The sequence below is a fragment of the Anopheles merus genome, chromosome 2R (genome assembly GCF_017562075.2).
Source record: "Anopheles merus strain MAF chromosome 2R, AmerM5.1, whole genome shotgun sequence".
Taxonomy (NCBI): Eukaryota; Metazoa; Arthropoda; class Insecta; order Diptera; family Culicidae; genus Anopheles; species Anopheles merus.
Window position 1 is genome coordinate 7317924 of NC_054082.1, and position 23381 is coordinate 7341304.

Genomic DNA, 23381 nt, shown 5'->3' on the forward strand with positions numbered 1-23381 from the left:
CCGCCTCTTTGCCGAACTCGAAACTAATTTGTCCAGGTGACCGTAAAATAATAACATTATGAAAAATGGAGCCAACATTTTTATGCTCATTTTGCGCGCGGAAAGCTTAAACATAGGGTAGGGAATTTTTTTTTTCCGCCCGGCAGACAGTTTGTCGATGGTGCCTGTGAAACGAAACAGGGTACGAGAGAGTGCGTCAAACCCAGCGTCGTAATTTATGGCAAGCGTGGTTTGGAAAATTATTGGCAAAGCAGGGGAATATATTTATATCGAAAACAAAAACTGCCCCATCCATAGGCATGATTGCACACGCAACAAAAAAGGGATGAGTTGGGCAAAGAGTTCCAAGAAATAATGCGGAAAAAGACACACACATACACACACCGTAAAAGTGCACACTGTCAACCCTTTGGTCGCACTGGCCGCAAGGCGAAGCGGAGTAAGGGAAGGGAGCGAAGAGTCGCTCGCTCATTGATGGAATTAAAAATGAAAAAGCGGCTCGTGAAGCAGCTTAAAGAATGTCCGATATAGAATGGGAGATAAATACACAGAGAGAGAGAAAGACAGAGAGAGAGAGAGAGAGACAGAGAGAGAGAGAGAGAGAGAAAGAGAGAGAGAGATAAAGAGAAAAAGAGGTATGATTATCGATGACCGAAAAAAGGGTTTTGCTGCGTTCCAGCAATATTGGCTACATATCACTGTGCTGCGATGGTGCGTTTTTCCCTCCATTGCGTGGAGATGGGTGGACACAACCGAAAAGCGTTCCTCCATTGCCCTGTCTGCACGTTCGGCCGGTCCTGAAGGCACAACACTTTGATGAATTTTTCATGAGCCTTTTCATGGGAATGATGTGTCGTGATGGAGAGGATGTTCCCTTTTTTGTTTTGGTAGCTGTACGGTACAGTTTCCCTCCCATAGAGCCTCGCCTGTGGTCTGCGTTGCTTCCGAAAGCATGTGGTATAAATCAATTGGGAAAAATTGGAAACATTGATTTAAATACGATTTTAAATGTTATCATATTTCCTTGCGGCAACGTTACGCCTTGCGGTATGGGGCACAGTTTTTGGAGGAGCTTCATTTTTCTCCCCATTTCACTTACTAGCACTGGAAATACACGACGCTCGGGTCTGTCGTTTGTTCATAATGTGCCCCTTACGCGCAGCACAAAAGCTTTCCCTTCCCGGTTTTCAATTTACCGGGGCCGGAACTTTTGGACGGAAAATTTGTCAGTTCCGCTACCGCTAAAACTCATCCTGCAAGCCCAACATTGAATGGCGCAGGGCAAAGGTAGATGAGGCAGCATGAAAGTGCATTTTCCTAAGGCCACCTCTACTCCACCCGCAGGGCACATTGAAGTGTGTTGTGATTTTCGGCTGTGCCCCGGCCCAATACGGTGGTAGTGGTGCAGGTTGTGAGTGATGTTTTCTTTCCCCCCTTCTTTTCCCCTCCCCCCATCCCCCCGGACCGTGTGCGATTCTTGGGCGTGATTGTGGCAGGTCACGTTTGCCTTCACTCCGTAACGGGTGGGGTTTTTCTCGGCTAAAGGAATGGCGCAAAAGGTAAAAGTTTTTAATTTAAATTAGTTTCGCATTAACATTCTTCTCGAAAGAAAGTTTTCCTATTTCGTTGTCGGTGGCGGCGCTTCCAGGTAGCTGCTGCCGCACCGCACGGGACTGCTGATCCCGCTGAGGATGATTTCATTTCCACGCCTTGGCTGCCCTTGGGTGCCCCAGAGTGGCAAAAGAAAAGATTGGAGCGTCGAGTTTTTGACTGGAAGGGAATGGCAGCCGTACTATTGTTTTGCTGCCAGTGGGATGGGACGAGGTGCGCTTGGATAGAATTTTATGCCTCGCTGCACTTGTGATTGATATTTAGTGAAACAAAAAGCCAGAAATCCGGTCGGTCGAAGTTGCTTCATCAGTGCCAAGGTAGGGAAGCATCGTTCAGGCGGGAACAGGGTAGATAGTGAGCGAGTAAAGCACAGTTCCGTTTTCAGTAAAGGCAGAGCGAAAGGAATTGTATAAACCGAGGTACGTTTTTGCCGGTGCGAATGCTTCTCGCTGGAGTAAGGGAGATTGGTGTTGATTGGTGTTACGTTTCAAGTTAACGCAAGGTGTGGAAGAAATGAGATGATCGATATTTCGCCCATTCATCGGTGCGTTTACTTTTGATTGAGTTTTGTTTTTCTGATTTCGACTGCCGGTTGTTGTCGGAAAGAGAGTTGGAAAATCTCTGCTAGGAACGGTAACACGGTAAAAACTTTGCTGAAGTTTGTTGCAGTAAGCTTTGTAAAGCATCTTATCGATTGGCATTTCCGAGGACTTATCTATTTGATGGTGGATCTTTGTTGTTTTGCTCTTAAAGTGGGAGAGGAAATCGGGTAAATTTAAAACTTATTAAACACAGTTGAATTTTTGCTTGATTGAGCCTGTTCTTCCAACAAAAAGCTAGCGCTGAATAGTAGTAGGCAAGGAAGGAGTAATAAAGTTTGAGCTATAATTCCTTTTGAGTGATTTAATATTTGTTTTTTGAAGGAAATTTATATCCATTGGAATTGCTATGGATGTCTCGTTACCATGTTTACTCACTATTTTTCCCCAACGATTATAACACAAGCAAAGTGGATTGAAAAACACGAAACGCAACCCTCCCTCCGCCCCATTGCAATATGAGCGATGTTTTGCAATTTTTCCAATTTTGCGTATCGTGCTGCTTGCGAGGAAAAAGTTTTACATTTTTCCCTATCGAAACGGTGCCACCCACGGCACGGCACGGCACAGCTGGCAGCTGGCTGGTTCGAGTATATTGCTCGCGTTTCTTCGCCCTTCTCTTGCCCTGTGCCTTTGCTCACCTATTTGCCAGTTTGATGTCGAAGATGCAAAAGTTCACCCGGAAGCATTCAAATTCTAATTTATGTTTGCATGCATGCATACGTTCTGATATGATTTTTGGTGTGTTTCGTCATTTTTGTTGTTTTCTTTTTTTCTCGAGTTTGTTATGTGCTTCTTGCTATTGCCGTACGTCGTAAGACAATCTGGAAAGTCGTTTTATCTAGTAGAAGTGAAACTTTTACCGCCTCCACTTGTTTCCACGCAAGATCATTTGTGTGTACCCATACAGACACACACACACACACACACACACACACACACACACACACACATGACGAATAAATGTGAATGCTCAACTGGAGCTTTGCAGTGCTTTTTGCCTGTGTGGTGTGCTGGGTGTTTTCAACGTTGTTTATACGGGTTATGTAGAAGAAACGACCACGACGACGACGATGATAAGCGCAGCAAAGCAAATCAGCATAAGAAATAGACGGCGTGCGTCACCATCTGCCCCCAAACTTGCCAGTGGCGCAGCCATTATTCGTTCGGTATGCTTTGGGCGGGTTTCCCGTGCTTTTGCACCTTGTTTGTGTTGCGTTGGCAAGCAGAAAAGTTGTAAAAAAGTTCTGATTATGCATGACGGCTCGGTTTGTGACGTTGGCGTTTCTGTATTTGTGTGTGTGTGTATGGCTGTATGGTATTATCAGACTAAATGGCCCGGTTAGACCCCGCGTTTCGTAGGTTCGTAAAACTTGCCTATCTGGTGCTGTTTGATCTAGGCACTCGCGTTGTTTGTTTGGAATTAAATGATAAACGCACATTTTCTGACACGCCAGCTTTGGCGGCGCGGCAAGATCATTGGTACCCGTCGCGGATGAAATGTGACGCGGTATGGTAGCAAACAAACAACGCGCGAGAGAAGGCGCGAGTGCATAAGGGAAGGCTTGCATGACATTTGGATAGGAAAATAGCTGTGTAGCTGTGTTAGTGTTTTACCGAGCAAACGGAAGTCATGTGTATAGCTTTTTTACTCCTTTTCATTAGTTGCTTATAGTTACAAGCATAGATTATGGGACAATATGAGTAACGTTATTGTTTGCTTACTAAAGAATAAAATGTTAATTAAACTTACTTAAAAAAATGCTCATTGATTGGGGAATGTTTGAGATAAAAGTTTGTTCTTTTCCTAATGAGACGTTCGATGATGTTTGATGTGAGATTTGATTGACAGATTCAGTTTTTTACATGCAATTTACCTAGAAAACATGTTAAATTACTCAAAAACGAGCAATAGTATTCCCAATTTATCTTATAAGATTTTTGTCTCTTTCATAACATTCCACATTATTTGGAAGACCATTAAATGCAATTCAGTAATGCAACCCGGTTGCAAAGCCGCAGCATGTATCAAATGCGTCGCTGTGATGCTTTTACTTATCTCGCAAAGGATTCAGTTGCTCCACAGAACGGATACAAATGCGCGTTCGATTTGATCTGTTCGGTTGGATTTGAAGCGAGAGAGAGAAAAAATGCGCAATGTGATCGTAAGGCAGACAGAAAAAGTAATCCTCGTTTTTTCTCCTTCAGTTTCTGTTAACCATCCATCCACCCAACGGGTGCACCTTTTGTTGTTGACGAGTTTTCATTTGCGAATCTTACCCCGTCGTACCTCGGTGCGCACACCTGGATGTGTTAGATTGAGCCCGGAACATCCCAGTTCGCTGCCTCCTGTGCCGGCGTGTACTGCAGCCTCTTTTTTTGTTGTTCCTGTACCCTTTTAATATTGGTGCCATTCACTGGTGTGTTTGAGGAAAGAGACCTTCCATTTTTTGTGTTCGGGCCTGTGTGTGTTTGTCTGTGTGGCCTCGTTTTCGATCGCAATCAGCCATACTTTGACCTGCGAATGCAGCGTTTCACTGCTTGCAATGAATGCAGCAACTGCATCCGAACATCATTCCCTTCCTACACCGAGCGCCAGTATCGGCAAGCTACTCGCATTTCAAATCATGATTGCCAGCATACCGATTTATGGCCCATACACACACACACACACAAGCTCGCACAAAAACACACCGACAGTGTGCAGAGAGTGTATGTTCCCGGTTATGAAGCGACCCAACACGGCTCGGGCGCATCTGGGTCGAGTTTTTGGGGCAGCTTTTTCCCAATGTCTGCCATATTCCAACCGTGCAAGGGCGTGTGCGTAATGGACATATGCGAGTGGCCGTCAAATGGAGGGGGTATAATTTGATTTAATTTTCGTAGTTTGGAAGCGGATGCATTTGGAAGGGATTTCGTTCTTGTTTTTCTGTTATTTTTTTTTGCGTTTGCCATAGACCACGCTTTGTCGATTGTTGGAAAATGGAAGCGCTGAGACAGCGTTCCATAAAACTCTTCTCGGCCGTGTTCGGGTGTTTGGTTTCGGTACGTGAACCGGTTCCAAATCAAACGCATCGATAAATGTGCAACGAATGGGATAGTTGGGGGGAATTTTCGTTCTAATTTCTCTCACAACACACTCATCATGCTCGACGAGCATCCATCGCAACCTTCCATATTACGTTTCAAGTTGGTTGGAATGTTTAGTTAGCAGATTTTCTTCCAAAAGCGTTTGATTTGCATTATATAGTTGGTCCCTTTTCGATCCAACGGATCCAATTACTAGTCAAACCAGTGGCCAAATTTCCAAAAAAGTTGTAAACTGCTGTTTTGTACAGCAGCACTCATTTGCAATACGACACCAGTGCAGTGGCTGGTGTAAATAGTGTGTTTGATGATGGTTTATGAATTGTTTCGCGGTTGATGGACGTTGTATCGAGAGCGTCAGCAATTAAACAACTCCTCCGGCCCTTCTGTACCCATGCAGGTTCAGCCCAGAGTGCACTGGCTAGATGGACGGTTCTGTATCGGGCATTGCCACAGCCGGTATTGACCGGTACCCGGTATCGTTGCCGTGTTTAATTGGCGTATTGTTACAACGATGAGTTATTAAAATTCAGGAGATCATGTGAGCCGATCGGTGAAGTTGAGTGAGTTTATTTGTCTGCTATTGTCTGGTTAGTGTGGTGCGGGTGGTCAATAAAGTGATTTAGGTATGGGTTTATTGAGGTGTAAAATCATCCATCATGCGGGTTTGGTAGGGTACCGTGCTCTATAGGTTTGTTTGTGCAATGTAATGAAATTATTAGAGCAGACTTTTGCGGATAGTGCGATGCAAAAGTTCGCTTGTTTAGAGTTTCAGTTTATGTTGGAGGAAAGATTCTATTAGCAGGTTTTTCGAGGTGAAAAATATGAAACGTAGCTAATGAGTAATCAAGTTTCTGTATGAACTTTCGCTATAACTATGCCACTATTAAAACGGAATATTTTTCTTTTGATAAATATTGGTTATCCATTAAGAGAATTCTTATAACCATAGACTTGGATGGCTGTAAGCTACGAAAGTTTTACTAGTAAATGCAGGTATTCTTTCCATGAGAAAACACTATTGATAAAATGGATCGCTCATCACCGCGTGTAGCATAAAACCATCGTACCACACGTTGCACAAAACATGTCCGACTGTTCGCACACTCCTGACAGCTCTACCTTTTTGTTTCGCTGTCGCGGGGATGAAGCAAAAAACCGCTCCCCCACGATTAGTTTAGGACAATGTCGAACATGACAATCTATCCAGCGCCATGCCCTCGAACGCTGTCAGAAAGATACAACGCTTGTAACGAAAGCAATTTGTTCGATGACGGTCTTGCTACAAACAATCCGCCATAAAGCATTGTAGAACAACCCAATCGACACACGATCGACACGTTGTGTGAAGCGGATGGTAGATGGAAGCGAGTAAAGAGAGGCTAACAAAAAAAAACGTTTTGGATTTTTGTTCTTTATTTGCACTCCGATCAAACACACGGGTACAGCCGGTAACCAGCACCACTGTGGTCGAAACAAAAGACGGGCGAGCATTATTTGGGCGTAAACGATATTTTCATCCCATACGGCAGGACGCTTGGAGCATACTTTTGTTCTCGCCCGAAAAGAAGCTTCCCGCAGTGGTTGGCCGCCTGGCAAAAGGATAAAACACAACTTGAGCAATTTATATATATATGTATGTGTATCGAAAGAGTGGAGTGCAGCTTAAAGCTTGTCGTTCGCTTGGCGCATCGAGTTTTATTCTCTCTGCCTCGCTGCCTTCGCCTGGCCCAAGTGGATAATGGATAATACAGTGGTTATACACAGTTTGACCATCCATTCGCTTTCGATCGAGCTGGCGGTGGACGCTTTACGGGGATGACCATGTGGTGAACGGGACGGCGGCCCAAGCGGATGCCGAAGCTGACAAGGATGGCCCAAGGCAATTTATGCAGCGCTAGCGGCAGCCCAGATTTAGGTCAGCCATAAATTTGGATTAAGAGTTTAAAACGGTTAAAAGCAAAAATATGGTCCCAACAGCGTCCCCAACGGCGACTTGACGGTCCTTGGGAGCCAGTTCCGTTCGGACCCGACATTATTTCGGGAGCTGTTGAGTGTGTGTGTGTGTGAGCACTTTCATTGTATTGAACGGCAGGGAGGGGTTGGGAGGGGTTTAAGCTTGTGCTTGCAACAAGAGGACCTTATTTAGTGTACTGCAGGCACGCTTGTCACCAATCACCAATCGATCCCTCCCCGTTTTTTGAAGTGGATTATCTCCGTCGAGCGGATATTCTTTTTTTTGTGCCACCGGAGCGAAAGCGTGAAGTGTGAAGTAGAATTATGTCACTGGTTTTTTTTTTTTTGGTACCAGACCACAGTACCTTTATTTATTACACCGTGCTTTTGTAAAGTATTGTTCATCTTAAAAATACAGTAGAGGGAAAAGAGGTATAATAGATCATATTTCATTCTGTGCCAGCGCTCTGAATTGATCAATTCTCGGAATTTTAATAACCCACTACATCGCTGGCCAAAGATGATTTTGCTTTGAATTATGGCGTGGCCCGCATGCTTAATCCATAAAAAAGATACCACCGGTGCGCGCCCATAACCCGAGCCCGAGCAACCTGAAATTAAGCCTAGAGAAAGAGAGACAACGAAGCGCAAAAAAAGAGGCCACAATCAGTCTGCAACGTCTGCTCGTAAATCTTTAGTGAAGGCGAAGTAATTTCTGCCCAGACTCCGACTGCCCAGACTCCGTTCCGGCCTTTAAGTAAGCTAGCCCATTTGGCAGGGGTGGGGTGTACCAGAAAAAGAAACGGCTGCCACACTCCAAGAAATGCCAAGGGTAATAACATTGATCGGAGGCCATGGTCGGTACATTCTTCCGCCTAGCAACTTCCCGCCTCCTATTTTGGAAGGGCAGTAGAGCTTTGCATTCTTCGCAGCTGAATGGGCAGTTTCGGGCAGCAAGCGCAGCCCAAGAAGCTCCATAAACCACATCGATCCCGTCCCGGAGAGGGGCGGATCCACGAAAGGGGAGTTGATGGAACGGGTGGGAAAAACTCAAAAATAACCGCTCACAAATTGCCCCACGGGGTTATTGGACTAACGGGGGAGTGGTGGTGCTGGTGGTGGTGAAAGGATGAGAGTTTACGTTGTGGTTGGGGTTGGGGGCTGGGGAGAGGGATTTCCACTGGTTAGTGATTGGTTTTTCTCGGTCCCTATCTCCCCACACCCGGGATTCCCGTTGGTCTAGGATTCCGTTCGCCGAGCTAGGAGTGGGGCGTTCAGGGAGTGGAGTTTCTTCTCTGTTGATGTATTCAATCTTGGTTTATTAACCAATAAAGTTGAAAATCTTGGCCAGACCTTGCACGCTATCGCTGGCCCTGGTGGTGCTCGAACACTAGTTTCAAGCTTCGTTTTTGCTGCTCCATTCCTGGAAGAGGCTCAAAGCGGGCAAGATAACATTGGCATTGGGTTAAACGATGGGGACACAAAGGAAAATCCACTCCCCGTTCCGTCGCCGGACGCTCAATAGTCTACCTGCGCTCGACCGGAAGTTGGGTTGAAGCGCAAACACTCGCACACAAACATACACACAAACACATAAATGCAAATGGTTTTTCCGCTAGCTGCCCTCAGCAGCAGTAGCAGCTATGTCGTCGTGCTTGTGCGGCACGTCGTTTGTCCTGCCCGGCGTGGGGACCGATCTGTTGGCCGGCCGGTTCCGGCAAGAGCGATAGTAGTGCTGCTCCACCCGCTGTGTTGCTCGTGGCGGGCTGCTGTGGTCGAATGTTCGAACGATTTTTCAACTTCCCATACACACACACACACACACACGTGCGTCTTCCACTATTTCACGCTCAAACGAGCACGTCCAAGAAAATTGTTTCCCTCTCTTTCTCTTATAGGCCGGAGTCCCGTTCGTTCGTGCTCATTTCCGGCGCTTTTGCATCGTGCCAGCGCCAACCTTTCCAAGCAATTTTTCCACTCGAGCTCACGGCCAAACTTTCCGCGAATGCTGTGTGTGTGGTGGGCAGGGGGAAGATGAACAATTTTATTCATATTCATTGATTTTTCCCTTCCCCCCACACAATCGTTCGAGCACAAACACACGCCCCGTAGAACAGTTCAATATTAATATCGAGTGTTTTTTGTTGTAGTCGTTGGTGTATGCTGTTGTTGTTGTTGTTGAGACTGCTAGACCAATCTTGAGCCGGCGGAGGAAAACATGGAAAAGGACAAGGGAGTGGAAGGGAGGAAACAGGGCGGGTAGATTGTGTCTGGAATATTTTTGCGATTCGTTTGCTTGCTTTCATCACACCGACCGACCGTAACGACCGGAAACTGACCCAATGAAGGAACCGCTTCACTTCTTTCCGGTAGCAACGTCTCCCTTTCCTCCCTTGCTGCTCTCAAACCCGATGGCGGACCCCTTGGATACGGTCGAAATTGTCTGTCGTGTTCCAATGAAAGTTTCTGTGCTTTTCAAACACAGAGAGAGAGAGAGAGAGAGAGAGAGAGAAAAAAGAAAGGGCAAACAAAAATCGAGTGTTGTGGTTGCGGACAGCAAACGGGGCGACGGATAAGCAGGCCGAAGATCAACTGGCGATGATTCTTTTATTATTGAGAGTTCATCTTGCTGTTTGTTTTCTTGCTGCTGTGGATGGTGGCTTTATTTTCTTCTGCACCCCGGCTCGTTACGGTTTTGTACGTGGCTGCTTACCTTTTTTTTTTCGTTCGTTGGAATGCTGCGTCAAAAGCCTCATCGAAAATGGGGTTCTTTTTCGAGCACTTCCCGTTCGTCCCGGTTTATCAGCTTACCGCGCAACCCGCCATTAGCGAGATCAAACCAAACCAAAGAGGGAGAGAATGGAAGGTCCTTAGGAACCTCTCCACCTCATACCTCAACAAATCACTTGAGCAGCTAGTCAATTAACCTATTTTACACCTTCACTAGTGGGGCCTAGGTGGTGTGTGACCCGGCGGAGGCAAAAAGCTGATAAAGAAGTGCTGAAACTGACGCTGGTTATTCGAGTGTTTTTTGTGTGTGCTTCCTCCCGAGCATTGTTTGCTGGCGCCGTGCGTCAGAATAATCGCAAGAAAGCTACCGTTGGCTGATGAGGCAAGAACCTTCGGTGAGGGAGTCCCACCGAGAGCGAGAGTGGGGAAAAAATAACATAAAACAATTTATCATCTCATTAGACGCAAGAAGAGTGGGGATGGGTTTCAGGTGGTTTTGCGGCAGCTTCTCCCGGTCCAATCGGTTTTGTGTGCTCATCCTGGGGACGTGCCGAGCGCTAAAGCTGGGTCGAACAGGCGGAAACAATGGTGGAAAAAATAACACATGCACAAAAACATCCTACCGTTCCGACAAAAGGCTCGTTTCGGTGAGTGTACTGGGTGGCATGGCCCTAGCGGAGGGATGTCGGACAAAAAGTCGCGGCTCAGCGGGGAAGTGTTTGCAACAGGACAAACAAAAAAAAAGAAAAGAAAGAAAGACAGCTTCAAGAAGCTGAAGTATAAAGCCGAAGAAGGGAGTCGTTTCCACCCGTCGACTTTTTCGCATCGAGACGAAACGATCATTATGTGGTAACGGATGGCGAATGTCAAGGGCGGTCCGTGATGGGCGGTGGTGTGCGTCAGGTGCCAGGTGCCAGGAAAGGCAGGTGAAAGGCATTTTGAATAACCCGTTGTGTTTACGGGGGCGGGTGGACGCGCGCAAGCATGTGGACGCAGGTTGACGGATGTAGCGATACGGCGCGATAATGAAAGGGTGGATCACTCACACATACACACTCCAAAATCCGACTCTTCCGACACAGGGCGTCGGGGAGGGGAGTTTCCGTCTTCGGAGAGTGATAAATTATCTTTCTTATCGAATTTATTTTGCCGTCGCCAATATTTTCACCGTGGCTTGTCGGCTTGTCTTCCTTGAGCCGTTGAGGCGTTTGTGTTGTGGGGCGTGAGGCGTTATTTTCTTTCCGCGTCCTTGCTGGGATATTCTAATGGTGGCGAATTGTCTAACGCCAAGGTGGAATTTTGTGCCTCACCTGTCGAGCGTATTTTTCACCGACGTACGGTGGTGGTTTCGCCTTTCTTTTCGCCCGTTTGTGCTGTGCGCCGGTGTGCCTTCGCGCGAAATGAGACGACCTGACGGTGACCTTAATTTCAGCAACACACACTCACACACACACACACACGCCCTTTCTCATCAAGCGGTGCGCTGTGTGACAGTCGATTAGGGAGCAGTTGGGAAATTAATATAAAGCGATAGAGTTGGGCTTCCGTTTTTCATGTTGCGCTTCCCTGTTTTTTCTTCTTCGTTTTCAATTATCCAGCCCAATAGCGAAAAGTGGCAGCAAAAAAACGGCTTCACTGGTGGCTATTTAGTGGTGGTGGTGGTGGTAGTGGTGGAGCAAAAACTTATTGCAATAAACCTCCCGGGTGTCCCGAGCCGAGACTTGATGCCATCGTTTTTTTCAGCTACTCTCCTCTTCGCATGTTAACGGCATCGTGCTTTACAGCTCAGGCGATGCATTCTGTCTTGGTAGCGCCGTGGCCGTGTTGGAGCGTCTTTTCAGCCCTTGGTGGAAAAGAAAAGCGTGAACTTAAAATTAAATATTTGGGGCCATCGTATTTGGTGGGCTTGGTCGTGCCCGGTGCCTGAACGGTGTAAAGCAGCAACCAGCAAAGGAAGGGAGATAAAAGCACACACATACACAGCATACACACACACACACACACACACACACACACACACACACACACAGCATACACTTGTGCGATAAAAGTTTTACTCAGTATGTTAACAGTTTAGCGAAGCGCCACCGGAATAATCCCTTAGGGAGGAGTGAGAAGCAGTGGATGGGTATGGCGAGCTAAGAGGGTAGTTTCTTTTTTTTACTTTTAAAAACAATATCTTAATAGAGCGTGCCAGTCCGTTGATTGGCGTTTAAAGATAAATGCGGGAAAAGACTAAGGCCAATGAATTTGGGTAATTTAAAAAGAACATTTTGTAATTAAAATGATTTTAAAGCATAAAGGAAAGTTTCAGGAAAACTTTAATGATAGGACACGTTTTCATTGCCGTGAATGTGCTGCTGTTGACTTAATTATCTATTCACTACTTTTCTACTCTTTTACATGAAAGTTTTATGAAAAGCGAACTACATCTCTACATACGAGTTGATGAATGGATGGGATCTTCTTCGATGACACAATGTCATGTTTATGCTGCAGTAGACAATAAAAACACAGCATTCAGTGCAATTGTTGCTGTCTCTCTCTCTCTCTCTCTCTTCATTTCCATACAACCATACCCAGAGTAATACCACCACAGTGGAAATGGAGTGTACTTAAATGCCAAACCACCTTTGGAACGGCCACATGTGTAATTGCCTTCCCTGAGACCATTCCTTCAGCTCCTCCTTTTGGGAGCAACACAATGATTGATTTTGCGTAGCGGGCTGCACTTGCGGTGTCTTCAAACAGTGTACTAGGCCACACGCTAATACACGCAAACCACATCAAACGTAAGTGTGCTGCTGCTGTGATAGACCGTGCTTGCTGTAGTACACTTTAGTCGCAGAAACGCATTTCGCACCGTCGCCGTTGTTCGTTGAATCATCGCGCGAACCGCCGAACGCCGGTGGGCGGTAAATTGGCGTAAAATCCTGCAAATCGATACGGGTGCGACGGTGGGTGACGGTTGTGGAAGTTCGTGGAAATCTTCGCCTAGCAAAGACGTCAATAGAGAGTTGGCCGTATCTTGCCAGCGGTTCACCTCTGCAGCAGTTGGGGTGCGCGATATCTCGCACTCAATCGCACGGCGCGAGGCTCCCTGCAAACGGTCGCACCTTGGCAGCGGGTTTTGCAATCATTTGAAGATAAAATTCAATTCGTTTTGGTAATTTGTTCAATTTTGGCATTCCACCCGACGATGCAGCTTTGCAGCCTGCGGGGTATCTGCGCGCTTATTTGTCGCCCTGCACGCGGTTGCTGGTGGCTTCTCATTTACCATCATCATTAGCACGATTGTGTGAAGGTAAGGCATCGCGAGGAGCAAGATTCGCCCGGATTTCACATTCCGATCCACCCCGATCCTTGTCCGCCTTGGTGGTTGAGTGTTATTCGTTGTGTTTTGGGGGCGTCTTATCAAAGCTCTTTCGGTGCACAGTTTTTCTTCGAATCATCGAAAAACGGGGAATGATTGTTTCTTTTGTTCTGGGAGCGATGATCCTGCCACGGTCCCTGTGCGCCTGTAGTAAGGTGTTCTGGGGTGCTTTATCCCTCTAAATGGCGTTCGTTGAGCTTCGCATTTAAATTGGTGGCGTAGTATTATTTGCTGTCTCGTGTCATCATGTCAACATGCCACGTGAGTTCGTTGCCGGTGGGAAAATTTTCCTCTCAGTTGCCAAGTAGCCGGTACGCGTGGAAATGAGGGTACAAGGGTGTGCGTGAAGGGTGATGTTGATGTGGCGGGGTAAATTTCGTGGAAAGAATTTTGCATTTTCGATTAAATCCTTCGACACAAATTGACGTCATGGACGCATCACGTGGCGTTGTATTTTTATAATTTAAATTTTATTCGCTTGGTATGCTGAAATTCTTATTTGGGGGGCCAACACAATTGCAAACGACACACGCTTTTCTTTGATGTTGTAAAAGTGTAAATATCGACGACGGTTATAAAACAAAACTTCTCAACTGAAGTTATTTATATATTGCTTAAAAACAAACGATTCACACACCAATTGTATAACTTTAGGCGTAAGACTTGGGTTTACAAATAAAACTATGTTTTGAGTTTTCTATTCGGGTAAGTGTTTGTTATCCAAGGAAACAGCAACAAGAAATTCCATTTCAATCATCATTCAAAGTCAACCGATTCGGGAGGATTGTTTTGCACCCGCCAGCGCCTAAATCGCGTGAGTTGAGAAACTCAATAAGGAATCTATTTGGCAGATCGAATCACACTTTTCGTTCCTTATCACCATAACTGCATGTGTCAAGCCGGATCGATTCCTACCACTCCGAAGCGGCTCGATGTGAAAATAAGCGCAAAAAAACGAATAAATGAGAACGACGGTAATGTTCGACCGAAAAAAAAAAATACGACCATAACACATGCCACTGAAAGGCCGGAAAATGGGCTACGTTTAGTCGATGCCATGATTGTGCCTGTGGTAGGTTTAGCTTTTTTTCTGCTTGCTGAATAAGACGGGAAATTGAATTTAATATGTTTTAAGCTACACGATCCCGGACGCGTTTGCACGGTCGGTGCATTGCGGGAAAGCGAAAGCGGTGCCCTAAATGGTGTATCTGCTTTTTTTTGCTTCTATCTCCCGCGCCATTCCAGCGAAACACTCCATACACGCGGGCTGAAGTTGGTGTGATTTTCATCGGTTTCGTACCGTTACGAGATGGGTGCTACCACCAGTTACTTGGAGAAAAGTGATGCTTATGAAGCCAAATAAGGCAACGATTGCGTGGCAAAAGGGCGGGCTGGAAAGGGACATGACTGTGAAGCAAGCGTCCCGCTCGCCATCAGCCGGCTTGCCGCTTCGTGAGCGAATACAGTCAAATCAGCAAACATCCGGCAGGTTTTTGGAGTGGTACGGTTTTTCAACCACTTTCCAACAAGCACAGCTTTTACAGGCAGCAGATGGAGAGGGAGGGGCACTAGGTATCCGGGGTTACGTGCCGAGGTGGTTGGTTGATTTTAACGAAATGAAACAGAAGAAAAACGGAAGGGTGTTTTTAGTACAAACGGAAAGGAGCTGGGAAGCAGCGGGCGGTGGGAAAAGCCACCGCAAAACTCCGGGTCTGGTACGTTTGAGTGACAACCGAACGGGACCAAAGAGCGAAGAGAGCGAGAGAGGGCACCGGTTCCCGTATCGGGAAATTACGGTAGCTTCGAGGAACCTCCCCACCACCGAGGGAGTCAAATGGGAGAAATTGAAGTGGGTACGTGTTATCTGTGTTTCGGAGAAAATCAAACATGTACAGCAACCCTGTACTGTTGCGGTTACTTGTCGGTTTGCTTTGCTGTTTTGCTTCTCAACTTTTCCATCCCGAAGCCGTACACCGGGCGCCGGGAGCACCGGAACGGTTGAACGGTGGGGCTTTCGGTAATACACCGAACTAAGTGGAGCCCACTAAACTGTGTGGAAAAAAAGTATTAAGCGTGGTAGGGGGCGGGACAAAATTTCAGACAAAAATAGCACACACAAATACACATGCGAGAGAATGTAATTCCGGTCGTCGGTGGAAGATTGTGGATGCTGCTAGGAAACCCTTTATCCCCACGGCCCTGTCGACAACCGTGCAGGGTTCATTAAATTTCGAAAAGCTTTTCAGAATCAGCCGTCCGACACCTTTCGGCGAGGTGCTAGTTTCGTGCTTTCCAATTTTCTTGCTGCAGCAAAAGTGGGTACGTCCCGCCACCAAACGGGAAACAGTGTCGAAATTATTGGAATTGCGTGAAAGGCGGAGGAAATAATTTTGTATCCTTTTCGTTGGAAGTGGGAGGTAAATATTGTGTGAGGGGTTTTGACGTACGAAATGGTACGGAATATAATTTCAATCGTTTTGGAAAGAGAAGTAGTCGGCTTCTTTGGTGCGATGATAGCGAACATTATCGAGCGGAATTACTTAGGACGTACTTGAGAAATATTCGTTTCTGGTTAACTGTTGAATGGCTGATTGCTTATCGTGCAGGGAACAAGGTTTCGGAGACAGAGACGATGAGCAAAAGGCGTTTCTGAAGACAAGCTTATGTATTTTGTTGTGTTAATTACGCTTGGTTTGTGTTGCTTGGTTGTCGTTGTCGTAAGAACATGACAAGATATTGAGTGATACTTTGAGCATCAAGTCGCATGATCATTGCGTGCCGTTAAGAAAACAATACAACATTTTCAGGATCAAGAGTATAAAAGGTCATGTTTGTTTATATCCAAGGTTCTTAATGACCTCTATAGTGAATGGCCATGTTATTTGTAAGTAAGCAAACCCAACTCTAGATCGTAGAATCTTAAAGGAGTGATTAGAACCAAGTTTTGAGACAATTGAAACCAAAAACACGAGTCTCGGCATTCTCAAAGAGTGAAGGATCCTGGAAACAATGAGAGTGAAGATCTTCCATAGGAAAAATAGTAAATGGCCCCATACTATAGGTTAGGAATTTATTGGCATGTTTTTCGGGTTGAACATGTAGAATAGTGGTTAAGCATTGAGACAAGACTACCATTACTATATGTATCTATGCCAATTAAGTCACTCTAATCTTCCACCAATTCTAGCAGAAGAGTAAATAAACAATTCAACCGCTCACGTTTACTCTCCAGCTCGGAATTTGCCCCGGATGTCGTTCTCGTTTGTTTGCATAATTTCCTTTCAAATAATTCGACCCCTCGCACTTCAAACACTCAAACACACTAACACACACACATCTGGCAGCTAATTTCTCATCCATATGATCAACCCGTCACCAATTACCTAACCTCACGTACGCCACGGGTGAGAGTAAATAAACAATAGCAGCACAGCCTCCCCCCCCCCCCCACGCCCGCTTCACGTGGCAAGACGTTTGGTAAAATCTGGCAAAAATTAAGTGGTTTCCGAAATTACAAATGAAACGAAATCACATCTCATTAGCATGGGGCATGGAGGAAAGATACACGCTCCGCATGATGTTGCTGCGTGCGCTGTGTGTTGGCTGTGCGCACTGTGGCGGAGTGGGTGATAAATTAAGGAACACAAGAGGGCAGCCCACACGTGGCGCGGGGGTTGGCTGGGCGCAATGTGATGATTGTGAACATGGGCCGTGATTAACAACGCCACAGCATTCACCCGCCCAGCAAGGCGCAGCCAGAGAACGCATGGAGGATTCCCAGCGTCTTCGGATGGCTTCATGTGGGGCTTCTGTCGATTCGTGGCGGGTGACTTTCACATCCAGCCGCCGGTGGATCGGTGCTGATGATTTTGCGCTTCGGCTGAAGAGTTGTGTAAACTTTGGGAAAATTAATTTGATCACGGGAAAAGCCAGCCGGTTCTCGGGTACGAGCAGTACGAGCGGAAGTTGAACCGAGAGGCTAAGCGTAGACGAAGCACGCGCAACAACACCAAACCATGAGGCACGGCTGATGGAGAGTGATTGGTGGATGATTTAAATTAAAGCGGATCGTTATGGGAGAAGAATCGCTCGAGAATAGGGCGGAAAAGGGAGGCTACCCGGAGGGCAGGACGGTGCCGAATGAAGTGGTATAAGCAACATCTGTTAGCAGCAGAACCGTTGCTGTAATCCAACCGTCCTCGGGGGGAAGACATCTCCAACGACAGGCCAAGGAGGTTAGAAACGATCGAGAGAAACGTTTTGCTCCGGTGCGGGCAAGATAGCGAGAGAATGTTTATTGTTGTTACACTGTTTTTTGGTCGGTCCATTCACATCCTGTTTGTCAGCAGCAGAGAATCTAAATCCGAACGAAATATTGAGGATATTCGATGTTGTCTGATGAGCAATCGCGCCTACGGACAAACTTTCGCTATTCAGTGTGTGCTCCAAACACACACAAACACACACACACCGACTCACACACAATCAGTGGTTTTATTCACAGTCTCCACCTTTCCGCAAACACAGCCCCACTCGGTGCGCAACAGTGTGAGAATACGCACGGAATATTAAACTTCCTACCCCCCGCGTACCGTTTTCATAACAATCTCTCCAGCGTACGCGACATTGCATGGCAAGACTAACGAAGTGTCCGAACCGCTGCTGGCAGGGACGGGAACGCAGAAGTATATCCGGCGAACAAGAGTGATCGTACCCAGCCGGGCCACAACCGCACAATCAATCTCTTCCAATTGAGTTTTTGGGTGTCGATCGTCGTGCGCCTGCTGCCCCAAAAAGGGTAACAATCAACGGCGACACATTCGGAACGGCGGGCCTGGCGAGATGGGGACAGCTCCATCCCGGAAGGTTGGTTCGTTGCCTCTTCAGCTTCACTGTGTACTACACAATTCCCAAATCAAATCACCGATAGAACAGCGAAGCGGGAGAAGGAATAGGAGCAGGAGTCGGTTCGGGTCATAAGCCGGGAACGTGATTGAGACAGCCGCTGCGGGTAGTTCCGTTCGGTGGGTAAAGTTTGTCAGCTACAGTTTCCTGCCACCGCGGCGGCGCGGTGGTTTTGTAAGTTTTGCCGCACGCAGCGTTGAGTGCTCGCCTAGGGAAAGAAGTTTTTCTATCCCAATCCCAGGCTCCATGGTCTCGGGACCTTGTGGGAGGGAGCTTGCGGACAATGTTCATCATTGCTCCTGACGCTCCGAAAACCCAATAAATACTTTAGCGCGAGACGGGTGTGCGCGTACGTTTCTGAAAACAGATTTTGATTTGCCATCTCCAAATGGCCGCTGGCTACTGTCCGTTCTGCACAGTGCTTGGGGACCGCCTGGAATGAGATTAATAGAGTCACTCGCAGGCACAGCATCCTGTTGGGTAGGGTGAGCGGGAAAGGTGACCCTACTTCCCGTCACCGGGGGAAAAAAATGCGCTGCGCCAACTTATGGCCCAAAGTATCAGAAAAGTGTCCTAATTAAGTGAGTTATAAAGTTTTATGCTGTCAAACGGAAAGTGGCATCGAAAATTCCGAATGTTTGTCGGTTTGGAAATCGGAAAAGCGGAAATCCAAATGCTGGCTGTGGGGAGCGGGCGATCGTGGCAGATAGGGTGGGCAGATTTGAGAAAGAGCGTCGCATGGATGTCGCTAGCACCAGCTCGGGGTGATTTCTGCATTCTGCTGTGGCAGTGGTTTTGGTATTTTTACGTTCCGCTCTAATCAATTGCTTTCGCTGTGATGGTTTCATTAGGCAGGTTAAGAAAGTTATCATGGTCAAGGGGAGTCACGAGACTGTCGGCAGCAGCAAAATTAAATGTTCCATTCAGAAGGTATAGCGGGCTGGATACAGAGACGAGAAAAAGTTGTTTTTTATTTCGAGCGATAAAGTACAGGATGTTGTTGTTTTGCGTAATATTGAGCATTTTCTGAAGAGCTTTTGATTTACTTGGCGAAACTTTCGGCAATAGCAATAGCTGATGTTTCGTGTTATGGGTTTGAAGGATGCTCTGTTAATAAAAGCAATAACGTTGGATTATGAATATTGTTTTGGAGCAAAAATGGATGACCATCAGATGAGATTCCAAACAGGTTTGGCCATTTTAATATCAGCTAAAGTTTCGCGTTCAGCATGATGCTTTGAAAAAAGTGTTCCTGCTTCTAATAGTGGTCTGAATTAATATGGGATATAGTTGGCCAATGTTCAGTTTCGAAGCACCACTAGAAGACCATCATTCTCGTGTTGGCTCCAAAGGTGTGTAGATATTGAACTCGCTGTGTCAAATATCGATCGCTGATGAGTGGTCGGCATTCAGTATGCTAACAGAGTAAGCAGTTTTCGGGACCTAATTAATTAATTACTATCGGTGATCGCGATAACAGTACTCACCGAAAGTAGCTCACAGTCTGTTAGCATTGTTCACTTGTTTAGTGTTTTTTGTTTGTTATCACAGATTGAGTGTATTTTTCTCCTCTTCACGATGGGTGCTTCCCGATACTGACCCACCACGATTAGCAACGGAGGACAAATGGTGCAGTGAGCGGTTTGTACATTCCGCTTACGATGAAAGCGCTTGGGAATTGACACACCGAAATCGCCACAGTTTCGTAGGTAATGGAAACGGTGTTGGGAGTGTTTTTTTGCATTTCGTAGCGAAAATTTGTTTTCAAAACAATTTGCCAGATGGCTGTGGAGGGAGATAATTGATACTCGAAACGGAGTGCTCGCCGCCTCCCGAATGAAAATGGGCTTGGCGGGTTTTTGTGGGTTCGTTTAGACGGCTGTTTGATCCCGCATGGGGCAATGTAAACGTGGCGGGTGGGTGTAATAGAATAACGAGGCATTTAGTGTTTGTTTCGCCTGGTGCTCTGGTGTCCCTATCAAATTGGGTTAGGTTAAATGCTGTTAAGATTTTTTGCATGCATGTCGTGGATGATGATGAAAATGAAAATTTGGTGAAAGCAATCGGTGTTGCAATCGGTGGAATTGCAGACTGAGTGTACCAACTTTATGCTAACTTACATTAAAAAGGCAATCAATTGCGGAATGCTGTGTGGAAAAGCGATGAAACCGTTTTTGAAAATATATTTATTTTACATAGCAAAACTGTATTTTCATTTGAGCAAATTACTCATTGAGGTATATGTAAGAACAAATCAAGCATAATAACAGCATTTTTTTCTTTCTACTGTCATCACGGCTAGCTTTTAGCAGCAACAAGCTCAAGTATCGGCTTAGTGCTTTAACATAAGCTGATTGCTTTCTTCAGCGCTCCTTAATGAGCTGAGACTTTATCGCCATTAAACTTTTACTACACCAGCCCAATGGGTTGGGTAAAACAAGAAAATCGCCTCGTGCTGGGCGAACGAAAGCAGCAAAAACAAAAAAACCAAAAGCAAAATCACGCCACTGACGCTCCAACACGGTACGGCGTGGTTCGAAAGGCGCGATGCAAGCGAAGCATCCTTCGTACGCGGACAGTCGGGTGTAGAGTAAAAATCACAATTCATTTCCCGCTCGTAAGTCACCCTTTCGTTTCGAAACGAAGTACAGCCACACAAACACACACACCCACACACACACAACGCAGAGAGGGAGGGACATATTGCAAGCGCTTGAGAAGATCGCTAAGCAGAGCGGAGCGATAAAAGCTCTATCGACTGCACTGAAACAGTTTAATGAATTTTTAATGGAACGTCAATTAATTTTATTATCTATTGTGTCGACTCGGCTGCATGGCATTAACAAACTGAGGGCGAATAGTTCCGGGTTGAAAGTGTGCTCTGTGCCAGCGCATTGAGAAATAAGGAAATCGCTGGAATGGCTTATGAGAAAATGCATTTGCGAACTGAAGAAGCTAGCTTTTTTTAAAGGATTGCGTGGTTTATGCTTTTCAAGAGTATAATATTACCGCAAATTCATTAGTTTTAGACTAGTTTTTGATGTAGTTGTTAAAATATTTGGATTAATTGATGTGGTATTTTTGATTAAGGTGTTTAAACTAGTATTGTCGTAGCACCAATAGTTTCGTTTAATATTACGTTTCGAGGAAATCGAGAAATGTTTAATGTATAAAATACTGTATTTAAACATCCGACCTTTTGCCTGACGCACGTTTTGCACAATTATTGAAATTGTATCAAATATCTTGTTGTATCTGACATGTTGGTCGAAAACAAGCAAGAGCCGATTGCTAATGAAAACCGTCAGCCGACATTTTGGATTAAAACCACCGAACACACACACACACACACACACACACACACATACACTTACTCCGACGTAACTGAGGCAATAACTCATTTTACAATTTTCATATTAATCAGAACACTTTGATAACGGTTCCAATCATCAATTTCGCCCGTGTGAGTGTGACGGGCGCTTTTTCCGCTGGATACCGGTGCACCGGTGCAATGAAAGCGAATCCCCGGGCGAGCCATCATTTATTGTGCTTTGTTCGCTCAGAAGGTAGGGCAGGACACTTCAGCACTATGTCCATCAGCGGTATCTCCCCCCCCCCCCCCGAGGGGTAACGCGTTCGATCCGGCCGGGTGACCGTCAGCTCGCCGATTACGCGTGCAGAGCGAACAATCCGGCCGGCCCGTAGCAGGCTCCAACCCGGTCAACACAACATTAGCAACAGTAATAATGCTGTGCAGTGATCAACGGTTTACATAAATCAAGCGAGCTATTCGAACGATGCGTTACACCCACCGTCCGAAGGCGCCCGCGGAGGAGCCCGCGGGACCGGGAAGATAATTTAGTGAGCGTACGCGAAACGGTCATTCCATGTGCGCGGGTGCATGTGAGCGTGCGAGTGCTTACTTCGGTTCTGGTTGGCCCGGGAAGTATTGCAAATCGGTCCATAAATTTACGCCTTCGCGAAGGTGCAGCCATGCGCTGGCGGCAGGCGCTCGGTGTCTGTGACGATCCAATCTTCTTCCAGCCCGGCAGCGTCACGGGCAGCGTTTTGTTGCGTTCGGCCAGGACTAAGTGGAATTTGCAGATTACTATCAAAAGCTCAAGTGTGGATGTGGATTTATGGATAAATAATTAATTCAATCGTTGTGTTTTATTTAATCCGAGAAATGGCGGCTGGTTGTTTGCAATGGACAATGGCAGTTAATTACAGCTGGCATCAACTTGTTAGCGTTGCGGAGAATGAAATGTTCTTCTAGGGTAGGAGTTATTGGTTTTGGAAGCAGAATGTTTCAATTATTAGAATTGTTGTTATGTTATATGCTTTCAAAGTGGGCTTGAAAACAGAAACGTAATTGAAAATCAAACAGCAGCACTGTAAACGGGACGCTAAATTCAATATCTCACGCATGCGAAAGTGATTCCCGAAATCAACGGGGAAGCCGAACCTTTTAGGATTAAACCGCTGGACGCCACGACTGCCAGCATGGTGGCGGTGTGAATGAAGTTATCCCGTTTTGCGCTGTTGTGTTTGTAAATTTATCTATAAATCCGATTTAATTCGGAAAGCTCTCAGCCGCCCACACCCTACGCCGGTCGTTCGGTTGCGAGCACTCGCTCGATTGCTACGCTGCTAACCGTATTTAGGTGGGCGGGTTTCGGCTACAGATAATCAAATTTTGCCAGATTTTGTGCCCATGTGAAATGAGGCCACATCGCTCGGTTTATTTGGGCGCGTTGTTTGAGATCGTGACTCTAATGGTGGTGTGTATTCCCGGCGCATGGGTGGGTTCTTTTTTTTTGGGGTTGGTGGTGGACCGGGCGGATGGTGTATTGCTCTATATTTCATCCTTCGTTTGCCACCGCCATTGTGACGTGTAGAGTACGTGCCAGGTAGTTCGCACGGTACGGCGGGTGTATGTGTTTATGTGCAGCTAATGAAGCTGGCACGAATGCTGGGACTTGAGAGAATCGTGTTTCGAGCGCATCTAATGCTTTAAGACACGTCCCACGTGAAGGGGTGTTTTTTGTTCATTATTTAATGCGAACATTGAATGATGATGGTTGGTTTGGGATGTGTGTTGTTATAGGGGTTGTATCTAC

General features: G+C 46.2%; 1 protein-coding gene across 4 annotated transcripts in view; it reads left to right on the plus strand.

The window, feature by feature from the left end:
• The window catches only part of LOC121588621, a 179063-nt gene that overhangs the window by 34734 nt on the left and 120948 nt on the right, over positions 1-23381 (plus strand). The window lies entirely within an intron of this gene.